The sequence below is a fragment of the Scyliorhinus torazame genome, chromosome 7, assembly GCF_047496885.1.
Source record: "Scyliorhinus torazame isolate Kashiwa2021f chromosome 7, sScyTor2.1, whole genome shotgun sequence".
Lineage (NCBI taxonomy): Eukaryota > Metazoa > Chordata > Chondrichthyes > Carcharhiniformes > Scyliorhinidae > Scyliorhinus > Scyliorhinus torazame.
Window position 1 is genome coordinate 131685046 of NC_092713.1, and position 13934 is coordinate 131698979.

Consider the following 13934-nt stretch of genomic DNA (forward strand, 5'->3'; position numbering starts at 1 on the left):
CACCGTGCTGCCCACATGATCTGGCACTCATGTGTGGTCCCTGCATACTGAAGATTGTCGGCCAGAAATGTGTGGGTCTTGGTTTGACTGTAATCTCCCTTCCTTGTAACAGCAGTGTCCAGCGAGCTGCTCTGATTTGGCTGACTGAACCGTCCTTTAATCTACCGTCTAACAAGAGTTGTGTTGGGATGTGCTCGGTTAAGATCGTTACTGGGTTAAGGCCTGTGATGTACGCGAAATACTGTACTGCCCAAAAGACTGCGAGCAAGTACCGTTCGCAGGCTGAGAATCTTTGCTCTACTGGGTCCAAAACTCTTGAGGCATAGGCTACGGGTCCTAAGCGATCATGTTTTTCCTGCAGGAGTACTGCTGATAGGGTTCGGTCGGTGGTTGCCACTTCTATGGCATAGGGCGAGTGTGGGTGTGGAACTTGCAAAGCGTGGGCTGTGCCAAGGGCGCGTTTTAATTCATCGATGGTATCTGTGTGCTGAGGAAGCCATTCCCATGGGGCGTTCTTTTTAAGGAGCTCTGAGAGTGGGGCTGCTTTTGTGGCAAAACCATCTATGTGGCTCCTACAATATCCTACTAAACCTAGGAATGACCGGAGTGCAGTAACATTGTGGGGCAGGGGCAATTTAACGATTGATTCGATTCGTTTGTGTTCAATTTTTCTCTTCCCGTGGGTGATAATGGTGCCGAAGTAAAGAACCTTTTCTTTTCTGGGCTTTTTTGGGGTTGACCTTGCATCCAATGGATTGCAAAAGACCTAGAAATTCCGAAAGAAGCTTTACATGCTCTTCTTTTGTGTCCGTCTGTAGGAGTAAGTCGTCCACATACTGTATAAGGCATTCGGGTCGGGAAAATTTGGAAAGTCCGTTGGCCAATTGTCGGTGGAAAATGGAGGGGGTGTTGTGGACTCCTTGCGGGAGGCATGTCCACGTGTACTGCTGCCCCTGAAATGTAAACGCGAACTTATATTGACAGGCCTTGTCTAACGGGATGGACCAAAAGCCATTGCTGATGTCCAGCACTGTGATGTACTTTGCCTGTACTTCCTGCTTGAGCATGGTCTTGGGACTCGAGGCAACGGTGGGGGCTGCTAAAGGGGTTACCTCGGGTTTTCTTACGGGCCAAATTGGGGCATTATTTGTTGACACTACGGGCCGAATAACTCCTTGGTCTAATAAACTATGAATAACTTTAGAAATCTCATCCTCGGCTTGCTGTGGGAAACTGTATTGCTTCTGTGGCTTTGGATCGGGACCTGAAATTGTGACCGTACCTGGGATCTTCCCACAATTGTGTCTGTGTTGTGCGAACGAAGCTTTGTGTTTCGCGAGGACCTCTCTAATTGTTTGGTCTGTACTAATTGTTTGCGGATCAAACCAATAGTGTCCTACTGAGCAAATCCTATGTTCATAATCCCCTACTGTGAGTGCAGCGGGGGCTCTAACTGCTTTGGCCATTCTCCATACACATTTATTCACTGGATCAAAGGAAAGATTATGGGAGCTCATAAAATCGATTCCTAGAATGTGCTCAACTGTTTGGGGCAACTCGACTAAAACCAAGGGGTTGCCTGGTGCTTATGTTCCCTATCTGAATATCTACGGGGGCTGTGATGTATCCCTGTTGTATATGTCCAGTAATCCACTAAGTGTGATGGTGTCTGTGGTGGGCCATTTGTCACGTTGAAACATGGTGGAGGAGTTTAAAGTGGTGCGGGACCCTCCTATGTCCCAAAGAAATTCGACTGGATGTCCCCGGACTGTGCCTGTGACTACTGGTCTACCTGATTTGTCCCAGAGTGTGTCGCAGACCTAAGTTGGGGAGTCCGAACACCGTCAATCTGTGGAACTGACCTCTGAATTGTCTGAACGGGCACTAAAACTGTGTATGGGCCTAACATTGTTCCTAGGTGGGGGTTTGGTTGTTGGTATCGTTGCTGGTTCGGGGGGTTTTGTCGGCATTCGCGGGCGTAATGTCCCATGTGTCCACAATTGTAGCAACCTCGTGATGCCTGTGCTCTCGCGTGCTGTCCTTCATGTCTACCCTCGTTTATCCATGCTGGGTCCTGGTTAGTCCTGACTGGGTGCATATTTGCTTCTATCTGTTCCTGATCTGCCTTCCTGTGTACATGTTCCCAAGCTCTGGAGAGTCTCTTTAATACCCAAATTTCATTATGTATGTGGCCTGCGGGGTCGTAATTCACACAAGCCTTTTGACCTGCTTCTGTGGCATGTGAGACTAAAGTGCGGGACCATTTAGTGGTGTCGTCCTCATTTCAGCGTGCGCGGTTCAAACCCCAAATACTGCTTTAAAATGGATCCAAAGGCGACCTGCAAATGCGGTCGGATGCTCTCCCTTCTTTTACCTACAATGGTTTAAACCTTCTATCAGATCTCCCTTGTTGTACCCGATTGCGTCTAAAATGGCCGTTTTCATTTCCTGTAGGGTTCCTCCTGCTACATTCTGGGGTTCGAGCAAAGCTGATCTTACGGACTGGCTAAGGCTCATAACTATGAGTTTGACTACCTCTCTCTTGTCTAGGCCGGACATAACTTTTTGCTGGCGCACTTCCTCAAAGAAGCTGTGCGGGTCTGCGGTGGGCTGGAATGGAACGATTTTGGTGCAAGCATCTCTCAACTGGATTATGGATAGTGGGGTGGTGTAAACAAAGTCAGGTTTGCGCTGTCTGGTAACCTGATTCATGGGGGTGTGTGCTGCCTATGCAGTCGGTGGTGCGGGTGCTTTCATTTTTGGGGCATTGGGGGCTCGATTCTGATTTCCTGTATCCTCTACATACCTCTGGGCACTTTCATTTAAGTCTTGCCAATCGGGGGCATCTTCCTCATCTAAATTTTGTCCAAAGGTATATCTAAATCCATTCTGCACTGATAGCAGTGACTGTGATTTGTCTATCTGTTGTCGGCATTTCGCGTGATCTACTGTGCTCTGTTTCTGTTCTTTCGTGGAGCTGTGGAACGCTCACAAAGCTGCTTTAAAATCCGCGCATTGACTACTTAGCTGGGCTACCTGCTGTTCTGTTTCTTCTCTTACTAAGACTGCGCGCTGTGTATCTTGGTAGGCTTCATTGTACTGGGTCTGAAAGCTACTAAGGTGAACTAAACAAGATTGGTGTGCACGTTTCACATCAGCCATCTCTTTATCTTTAGCTGCTAACTGTTCCCGAAGTTGCTCAATAATCTTTTCGCTTTCACTATTGTTTCCCTCATTCTTCTCTTCCTTCTCAACTAACTGCCTGCGGAGCGTCTTCATGACCTCCTCTGTGCCTCGCAACTGTGCCAAACAGGACACTATTGCCATCGGCTTTCGGACTTTTGCTGCATTTTTCTTATGGACCTCAGTTAGGTTGTCCCACCAAGTTTTTCCTATGCTTCCTGGACCTGACTCATCATTCCAACGAAATTGGACCAAAGGGGCCATCCATTCCCCTTCAAGTACTCCCTCAACTCTTCCTTCCATATGGGGCACTGCTGTGCTCTGTTGGTCGCTGCGACCTCGGGTTCCTGTGGGTTCATTAAACGTTCCATCGCTTTAGTGGCCATTGCTTCTAATATCTCTTTTTTTAATGTCTCTTTCCTCTCGTTTCCTACCGTTAATCTCTGTTTCCCATCATTAATTTGGGACGGATAAGGCGGTGATTCAAACTGCGGGTATGGCCTAAGCTACTTTCCGATTCACAATTCCCTCGATAGTTTTGACACAATCTAACGAGTTTACCTTATATCCCTGTTAGTACGCATGCAGGTTAGACACACGTCCGAAATTCGGTGATTTGGTCGATATGGGTTTGCACTTGTGGTTCTTTCTTTCTCTCGCAATTGGATTTCAAAGTTTTGCGGGTTCTCGTGGAGTGGCAGTCACTCCTAAATCGAGTTCCGTCAGATGTCGGCAATAATATAATAATATAATAATAACAGCTCGTGCAGGAGGGTGGGTTTCAGTTATCTGGACCACTGGGAGCTCTTTTGGTAGGTGTGACCTGTATAAGAAGGACGGGTTGCTCTAAACTGGAGGGGCATAAATACCCTGGCAGCGAGGTTTGCTAGTGTCACACGGGAGGGTTTAAACTAGTATGGCAGGCGGGTGGGCACCGGAGAAATAGGTCAGAAGGTGAAAAAATTCAGGGAGAACTAGGAAATAGGGCCACTCTGGCTCTGAGGAAGAGCAGACAGGGAGATGTTGCTGAAAACAGCGTGTCTGGTGGCCTGACGTGCATATGTTTTAATGCAAGAAGTATAACAAGTAAGGCAGATGAATTTAGAGCTTGGATTAGTACTTGGAACTATGATGTTGTTGCCATTACAGAGACCTGGTTGAGGGAAGGACAGGATTGGCAGCTAAACGTTCCAGGATTTAGATGTTTCAGGCGGGATAGAGGGGGATGTAAAAGGGGTGGAGGAGTTGCGCTACTGGTTAGGGAGAATATCACAGCTGTACTGCGGGAGGACACCTCAGAAGGCATCGAGGCTATATGGGTAGAGATCAGGAATAAGAAGGGTGCAGTCACAATGTTGAGGGTTTACTACAGGCCTCCCAACAGCCAGTGGGAGATAGAGGAGTAGATAGGTAGACAGATTTTAGAAAGGAGTAAAAGCAACAGGGTTTTGTGATGGGAGACTTTAACTTCCCCAATATTGACTGGAACTCACTCAGTGCTAGGGGCTGGAGAGTTTTAGCTATGAAGAGAGATTGAATAGACTTGAATTGTTTTCCTTGGAGCAGAGGAGACTGAGGGGGGCATGAATGAGATGTATAAGATTATGAGGGCATAGATAGAGTAGAAAGGAAGAGGTTTTTCCCCTTGGTGGAAGGTCCAGTGACCAGGGGCATAAATTAAAGGTAAGGGGCAGGAGATTTGGAGGCAATGTGTGGAAAAACCTTTTTCCCTAAAGGGTGGTGGGAGTTTGGAACTCATTTCCTGAAAGGGTGGTGGAGGCAGAGACCCTCATAACAGTTACAGTATTTAGATGTGCACTTGTGGTGTCAAGGTATAGAAGGCTAAGGACCAAGTGCTGGAAAATGGGATTAGAATAGTTAGGTGGTTGTTGTTGACTGGCATAGGTGCAATGGGCTGAAGGGTCTTTTCTGTGCTGTAGATCACTATGACTCTATTAAGCAAATGAGGGTTTTTACAGAAAGAATTACTCTTGAAATTAGAATGAAGTTAATGAAGTAACTGAAAGAAGCACATTTCATGTACAAAACTGAGTGGAAAGAACCATTATCTTCTATCTTTCCCACTTCCTGCCTGTATCCTAGTGCCATCAGGTTGAATTTCCCGACCTCGATAAACCTCTTTCATCCAACCACATGTGACAAGAACACTACAATGACTAACCCTGACTCATAAATGGGAGTGTAGCATTTTGTGTGAATGTTTCCAGCCCTGCGCAATGCAATGTGGTTTGGAGACTCTCGGCTGAGTTTTTCTTTCTGGCCTTCCTTGACTTTGGATGTGAGAAGTCTGAAACAAATACATCAGTGCAATGAGGGAGAAGAAGTTGAATTCAATTCTCTCAAAGACCGTGCTGTACATTCAACATTAATCTGTCATTTCTCCTCTCCAATGCTGACTCACCTGCTACGCACTTCCAGTATTGTTTGTTCATCTCGATGCCAGAGAGAGCAGCTTTCACGAGATCCAGGGCATGAAAGGATGTAAAGTCCCGTTCTGTTTCTCTGACCTAATTAAACTGTTTTTACTTTCTGAGTTGGTGAGCTAAACTTGGTTCTTGCTCAATTCCTAAGCACCTGTTTGCTCCTGAAGACTCAATTGCTCACGACATTAGTGTGCCAGAGGAGTCAAGCTAAATTATGCAGTGGGTTTGGCAACAACCTAAATATTTACGATGTTTATTTCTTTTCCCAAATGTGCAGTGGAAGATATATTGTAATATACTTTAGTCTTTAATTATCAATGCATTACATTACATCATTTCAGAGTATTAAAAAATACAGTCATTCATTTGAATTAACATTTATCTGCAAGCGCAAATACAGAAGGCAGAGATGTTTACGGAAAATGAGCTGGCAATAAAACAGCTCAAACAATCCACTTATACTGTGAACTCATGAATTATCCAGTTGACACCACTGATGGTTTATTTTTATTGGGCCACCTTGTTTGAAGCTAATATTTATTCTTACAGCAATCAAAAAATATATAGACAACTGGGATGCAACCTAAGTTTCTGATAGGACATCTTGAAATCTCCTCAAAAACACGTGCAAAATATTTTGCAGCCAGAATTAAATGCAGGAAATAGGGGTGTGTGATTATAGACCGAATGGTCAAGTATGATGTTGTTACTAAAGGCTCATGTGTTGGATGTGCGGAAGTTCTGTCCAGAACGCGGGGTGGACAAAAGCATGAAGTAGTTGCTCAACTAGTGAATAAAGTACTGTTTGTTACAAGTCCTTGGTTGCCTGTCTTTGGGAACCCAATACGCCCACAATGATTATAGGCTTGTGTTACATTGTCCAGCTCTTCCAGGTGGCACGGTGGCGCAGAGGTTAGCACTGCTGTCTCAAAGCGCCGAGGACCCGGGTGCGATCCAGGCCCCAGGTCATTGTCCGTGTGGAGTTTGCACATTTTCCCCATGTCTACGTGGGTACCATTCCCACAACACAAAGATGTGCAGGGTAGGTGAATTGGCCACGCTAAATTGTCCCTTAATTGGAAAAAAAAAGAATTGGACACTTGAAATTAATTTTAGAAAGTTATCCAGCTCTTCATAATAATTGGTAGGAATCTAGCCATATTGGCTACTTTCTGCTCATTTCAACTTTTATTGGCAAGACAGTATTCCAGGAACAACCTAATCCATGAATCTGATTGCACTATGTGGCAGTTTTGCACAATTTTCTGACTGGTTTGGTAGACTCAAAGCTCTGAGGATCCATTAAGAGGTTGCCTTACAAACCTGTGAGACTAACATACTATAGAGACAACAACAGTCTGCAGTTAGATAGCACCTTTAATGTAATGAACAGTCCCTGAATCATGAGTAAACACAAAGTGATTTAGGACAGGCGCCCAAAAACCCACTCAAAGAGCGGGGCAGCACGGTAGCATAGGGGTAGCACTGTTATTTCACAGCTCCAAAGTTCCAGGTTCGATCCCGGTTTGGGTCACTGTGTGTGTGGAGTCTGCACGTTCTCCCTGTGTCTGCGTGGGTTTCCTCCGGGTGCTCCGGCTTCCTCCCACAAGTCCCGAAAGATGTGCTGTTAGGTTATTTGGACATTCTGAATTCTCCCTTAGTGTACCCAAACAGGTGCTGGAATGTGGCGACTAGGGGCTTTTCACATTGACTTTATTTGACGCCTACTTGTGACAATAAGCGATTTTCATTTCATTTCAGTGTAAATGTAAGCCTACTTGTGACACTAAAGATTATTAGGGTTGCCAACTGTGACCTTATTCCTAGATGTCTTATTCACATGACCTGCCCCCATGCCCCAACCATTAGTCACACAGCACATCCATCCTTGTGCCTTCTGTCATGTGAGTGTCCCTTTAAGAAAGGTTTGGCTTTACCACATGGCTTGAAGCACGGCTTCAGTGATGTCATTTGTGGGTGGAGCTGTGCTGTGGCTGTTAGATGAGGGGGGATTCGTTTTTTGGTTTCATTTTTGGTTTGTTCGTTTGGACTGTAGAAGAAGAAGCAGTGATGGAAAGCACCGTGTTCAGCTGCAGGAAGTTTTCCCTGTTTTCTCTGTTTTATTTTAAAGCTGTTCTTGGGAACTGAAAGCACATTGGATGTGGAAAACTGCCTTGGTAACTTTAAAGCTAGAGTTGCTTTCCTGAAGGAGTTTTGAATCTGCTGGTTGGAAACTGGACCAGAATCTTAGGGAAAGGACCAGTCCCATTCAAGTGAGATTACAGTGTGGTGGGCCATGCCCTTGAAAGGGGTTTTGGTTTTATTGGATTTTGTATTGAATTGGAACAGCTAAGGGGGATTCATTAAGAGTTATGTACATAGATTACTGTAACTGCAATGTTTTTTTCACGTTTGTAATTGATAACAAATTCTTTCTAAGTGTTTTATATATGTTAACGACATTCTTATAATAAACTTTGTTTTGATAAAAGCACCTAGGGAGTCTGATGAATCACACCTGAAGTGAAGGCTCTTGTGCCCATCCTAGCCAAATTCAACATAAAGGTTATAGGTCAGGTGAGCTTCATAATACACTTTTGAGTTTCTAAGCCTTGGCCCATAACACGTCCTACACCAATAGGGAAGCAAAAACACATTACCCAATTGGATGATGCATGAATGTCAGCCAAACAAACTTTATTTGCCCTATTTGCAACATTTTTATATCTGGTGAAGAGAAATGTTCAAAGAAGATGCCAAAGAAAAACAGGCGGTGGGAGGGAGAAGGACTGTAGTGTTTACAGTGTGGTTGGGGCAGAAGAAGAAAATAAATACGAAGGCCACCAAAAAGCAAACCAAGCATTGATGTTCATTTCTGGAGCAACAGAATTGAAAAGCAGAGAAATTATGACAACTTGTATGGAACTTAGAGTACACAGTGGAGTACAGGCCCTGTGACCATTTCTGGATTCCATTTTATAAAGAGGATGAGGAGGCATTGGCTAACGTATAAAAAAGATGCCAGAGCTAAAAAGTGAATATTATCAGGAAAGGCCAAAGAAACAGGGGCTCTTTTCTCTTGAAAGGAGAGGGCTGAGGAGTAACCTAATGAAGGTCTTTAAAATTCTACAGTATTTTGATAGGGTAGACAAGGAGAACATATTTCCACTTGATAGGAGTTCAAGACTAGGGGCGATAAATCTAAGATAGCCATTAATAGATTCAATAAGGAATTCAAAAGAATCATCTTTTCCCAGATAGTGGTTAGGAGGCAGAACTCATTATTAACAAGGGGTAGTTGAAGTGAATTGCATTAAGAGGAAGTTAGACTTGCACATGAAGCAAAAGGAATAGAAGGTTAGGCTGATCGGGTGAGATGCGATAAGAGCCCATGGTGTTAGTGGTAAGGTACTGGCATGGATAGAGGATTGGCTGACTGGCAGAAGACAGAGAGTCGGGGTAAAGGTACCTTTTTTTGGATGGCAGCCAGTGACTAGTGGTGTTCTGCAGGGGTCAGTGTTGGGAGCACAACTATTCACGGTATATATTAACTATCTGGAAGAAGGAACTGAGGGCATTGTTGCTAAGCTTGCAGATGATACAAAGATATGTAGAGGGACAGGTAGTGTTGAGGAAGCAGGGAGGCTGCAGAAAGACTTGGACAGGCGAGGAGAGTGGGCAAAGAAGTGGCAGATGGAAAACAATGTGGAGAAGTGTGAGATTATGCACTTTGGTAGGAAGAATAGAGACATAGATTAATTTCTAAGCACAAAGGGGCTTAGGAGTCCCAGTTCAAGAGTCTCTTCATGTTAAAATGCAGGTTTAGTTGGCAGTTAGGAAGGCAAATGCAATGTGCAAATGCAATGTGCAAATGCAAAAATTCATTTTGAGAGGGCCAGAATGCAAGAGCAGAGATGTACTTCTGAGGCTGTATAATTTCATAGAATTTACAGTGCAGAAGGAGGCCATTTGGCCCATCGAGTCTGCACCGGCTCTTGTAAAGAGCACCATAACATGGTCCACACCTCCACCCTATCCCCATAACCCAGTAACCCCACCCAACACTAAGGGCAATTTTGGACACTAAGAGCAATTTATCATGGCCAATACACCTAACCTGCACATCTTTGGACTGTAGGAGGAAACCGGAGCACCCGGAGGAAACCCACGCACACACGGGGAGGATGTGCAGACTCCGCACAGACAGTGACCCAAGCCGGAATCGAACCTGGGACCCTGGAGCTGTGAAGCAATTGTGCTATCCACAATGCTACCGTGCTGCCCTTAATGTTTTGGTCAGACCCCATTTGGAATATTTTGAGCGGTTTTAGGCCCCAAATCTAAGGAAGGATGTGCTGGCCTTGGCGGGGGTCCAGAGAAGGTTCACACGAATGATCCGGGGAATGAAGGGATTGTCATATGAGGAGCATTTGAGAACTCTGAGTCTGTACTCGATGGATTGAGAAGGATAGGGGGAGGTTTCATTAAAACTTACAGAATACTGAGAGGCCTGGATGTGGAGAAGATGTTTCCACTGGTAGGCGAGACTAGAACCAGAGGGCACAACCTCAGACTGAAGGACGATCCTTTAAAACTGAGATGAAGAGGAATTTTTTCATCCAAAGGATGGTGAATCTGGGGAGCACATTGTCGCAGGAGGCTGTGGAGGCCAAGCCACTGAGTGTCTTTAAGACAGATATAAATAGGTTCTTGATTAATAAGTGATTAGGCGTTACAGAGAGAAGGCAGGAGAATAGGGATGAGAAACATATCAGCCATGATCGAATGGCAGGACAGACTCGATGAGGTGAATGCTCTAATTCTGGACCTGTATTTTGTGGGTCTTATAAACTAGAATGGAAAGAGTCAAATGGCCTGCCTCTGGGCTTTACGTTCTGCGTGTAACTTTTCCACCTCATCAGATGTGATTGACTCTAAAAGGCAAATCTCTGCTCTGCTGCATAAGCAGCACGGATGCTCGGCAGGCACTGCCAGTCCCAGTGATCAGTACAGGAATGACACAACCAATAACCTCTGATAGTGAAACAACACTCAGATGGGCAACAAATGCTGGCCTTGCCAGTGACGCCCACATCCCGTGAACGAAAATATGTCATCTGATGGATTCTTTATAATTGCATTTAATTACATTCTCACACATACTTGGATAGATTTGCAGTAGGTTCCCACCACTCCAGTCAGAAATCTTCACGATAATATTAGATGGTACAGACCTGGCAGATCCACTGAGTTTGTTTTCTTTACTGACGAACCAGCGTAACTGCTGAGGATGATCTCAATTGCTAAAATTGCATATCTTTGTTACTCCCTCAAAGCATTGAACAATCCGCTACAGGTCTCACAAAACCATCAACTTGAACACACCAAACAATTGGTAGGGAAAGTGCCTGCAATGGGATGTGGAGATCATGATCGGAGATTTTCCTGCCGCCGCTCAAAGCAATGGCAGGAAGCACGCAAACTTGGCGCTGCCTGCTGATTTGCGTGATTGTGGCATGGAAGATCCCACCGGCAGGAAGGGCAGGAAATATTTGGCCTCTGTTTCTCTCTCTACAGATGCTGCCTGACCTGCTGAGCCTTTCCAGCATTTTCTGTTTTGATCCCCCAAATCCACAGTATTTGTTTTTTGCAGTCTGAGGGAACCACTTGGCTATTCCTTGTCGTTGATCGACAACCTACAGGACAGCATCCTGGGAAAATACTGAACCAATGGACAAGATCGCAATTTTCTACTTTGTGTCTGAGATAGGTCATCATTTGAAATGACAGCTTAGCATTGTATACTTTGAACCTGGTCTTCCGACAGCGAGATACGGGGAAAATTAATGACTGTAGTACTGATTACTACCGGTCCCTGGGCGAGGTCTCCAAATTCGTTACCCTCCATTCCCTGTGTGGGAACTGCATCAGCACGAGCCCAAATTTGTTAAAGTCTGCATGGATGAACCAACTCCCTTTCTTTATCCAACCCCCTTGTTTGAACGCATTAAGATTATTTCAAAAGGATTCCTTCCCTTGCAGATGCTGGCCGGAATTCTCCGGTCATTGGGATTCTCTTTTCCCGCTGGCACTGGAGCCGTCCCCCACACCTCATTTTGGGCGGTTTGGCAGGGTATTTCCCATTGCCTTTTTGGATGAGATCCAGACCTGGATTCACCCATACTTAGTCATTTTTGGGGGGACTTGGGGAGTTTCTCCCCGGTCTAGCCCGCATTAGAAATTCTTTCATTCTTCAGAGATCGGGGCCCTTTTGAAATGGTGTACCGCTCTCTAAGTGAGCTCCAGGGCGCCTCAACCACGGACAATGGCCCCCACCCACCCCCACAGACATGCACATTAACCCCCCCCAAATGAGCACATCCCTCTATGAACTCACTGCGGGCAAACCCCCACCCCTTTCAGCATCTGCCTCCTTTCAGGCCTGTCCTTTCAGGACCTCCGAATCACTCTTCACCCTTTATGGTGCACCTTCATATGTCACCCACCCCCTTACCCCCTTCAGCTCCGAATCCTTCGTAACCCTCATTCATTCCCCTTTCATGGGCATGGCCCCCCTCAGGGCCTGACCCTTGGCAGTGCCAACCTAGCACCTTGGCACTCTGGCAGTGCAAGCCTGGCACCCAGGCAGTGCCCCAGCACTCTGACAGTGCCAGCCTGGTACTGTCCTGCCCTATCCCCCAACCACCCGGGGGGCTCCAATGAGACACCCGGTTGAGGCCTCCTGGGTGCTGGGAGAATGGGGCCACAAACAGGCCGCGCATGTTTAACTGAGCCTAATGGATCATTTAAGTATGATTATCTGGATCACGCCCAGCGAGGTGGGAGGGGGACATGCGGGGCAGGGCCTGCAATGCAAGCCAGGACCACCGTGTAGCTCATTGGGCCTGAACATGCGCGGGGGTACCCACCATGCTAACATATCCGCACTTTACCCACTGCAGACAATGGATTTCGATATCCAACTAGGCATGGTTGCCATCATCCTGACCGCTGCAGCCCTGGTGGACGCACTGAGGCTGTACGAGCAGGAGCTTCTCAGAAAGGGCCCTGCAGAACTGGAGCCTGCCCCAGAGGAACAGAAGCCAGCCAGTGAGGATGGGGAGCCGGCTGCCCAACAGGTTCACCGACTAAGGGGCCTAGCCACCAGCAGTCGCGTTCGCCCCCCCTACATCCTCCCCCCACCAAACACCCCCTCCCCTGTCCACTCTCCTTGCACCCCTCCCCAATCACCACCTCACCTGTCCACCCTCCCTCTAACCCCCACCCCCCGCCCCCACAGCTATGCCCCCCCCCCTCCTCCGTGCTCCATACCTGCCTCACTGCATGGTGCTGGCCCGAGGTTGGCAGTATCGGCGGGTCTGATCCATGGGATAGAGGATGATGTTTACCCGCTCCGCAATAAGCTCAATGGTGTTCCGCATCATTGGACGTAGTCTGACTCCTGCCCTTGATAGCATATTCCCCTGTCCACCTGGGTGATCCCTATATGCGAGCTGGCCATTCCAATGCACTGTCCCATCGAATCCTTGCGGGCACCGGGGTACGGTGGTGGGGGTGGGAGTGGGGGAGGCGGGTCTGGGGACCAGGGCGGAGAACGGTGGCTGCTCTGGGAACCTCGACCCATGACCACCTCCGTGACCACCAGTGGCCTCTTATTATCACCTCCCCCCCCCCCCCCACCCAACCTCCACCACCACCCCTCCCGCAGCCAGCACAACCTCTGCTCCCTGCCCAGCCCATCCCTCACATCCTGCAGACAGAGCACCGGGGCAGGGCGGAATTTTAGTGTACAGAGGTTTTTAATGTGATATATACCTGTGCCCTCGCCCCTAACCCTATCCTATCCGCTGCACCATGCCAACTTAAATGATGTCTAGCTTTCTGGCCTTACGGGCCCAAACGCTCGGTGGTGAATGTATTCACCATGATATAAGTTGTCTGTATAGTACTGTGGCCTATGGCCAGGGAATGCTAATATGATCTCCTTCCATGTATTGTACTGGAACCCTGGCTGGGTTTATTGGGTGAATCCAAATACCCCCAGGGCGGTATATAGACCTGCAGCCTGTGGGCGGCGCTCATTGTTACAGCAGTCACAGGCAGGCAAGTTCTTGGATAATAAAGCCTATGTTAGGTGGATTGGCCATGCTAAATTGCCCATAGTGTCCAAAATTGTTGGGTGGGGTTACTGGGTTATGGGGATAGGGTGGAGGTGTGGACCTTGGGTGGGGTGCTCTTTCCAAGAGCCGGTGCAGACTCGATGGGCCGAATGGCCTCCTTCTGCAC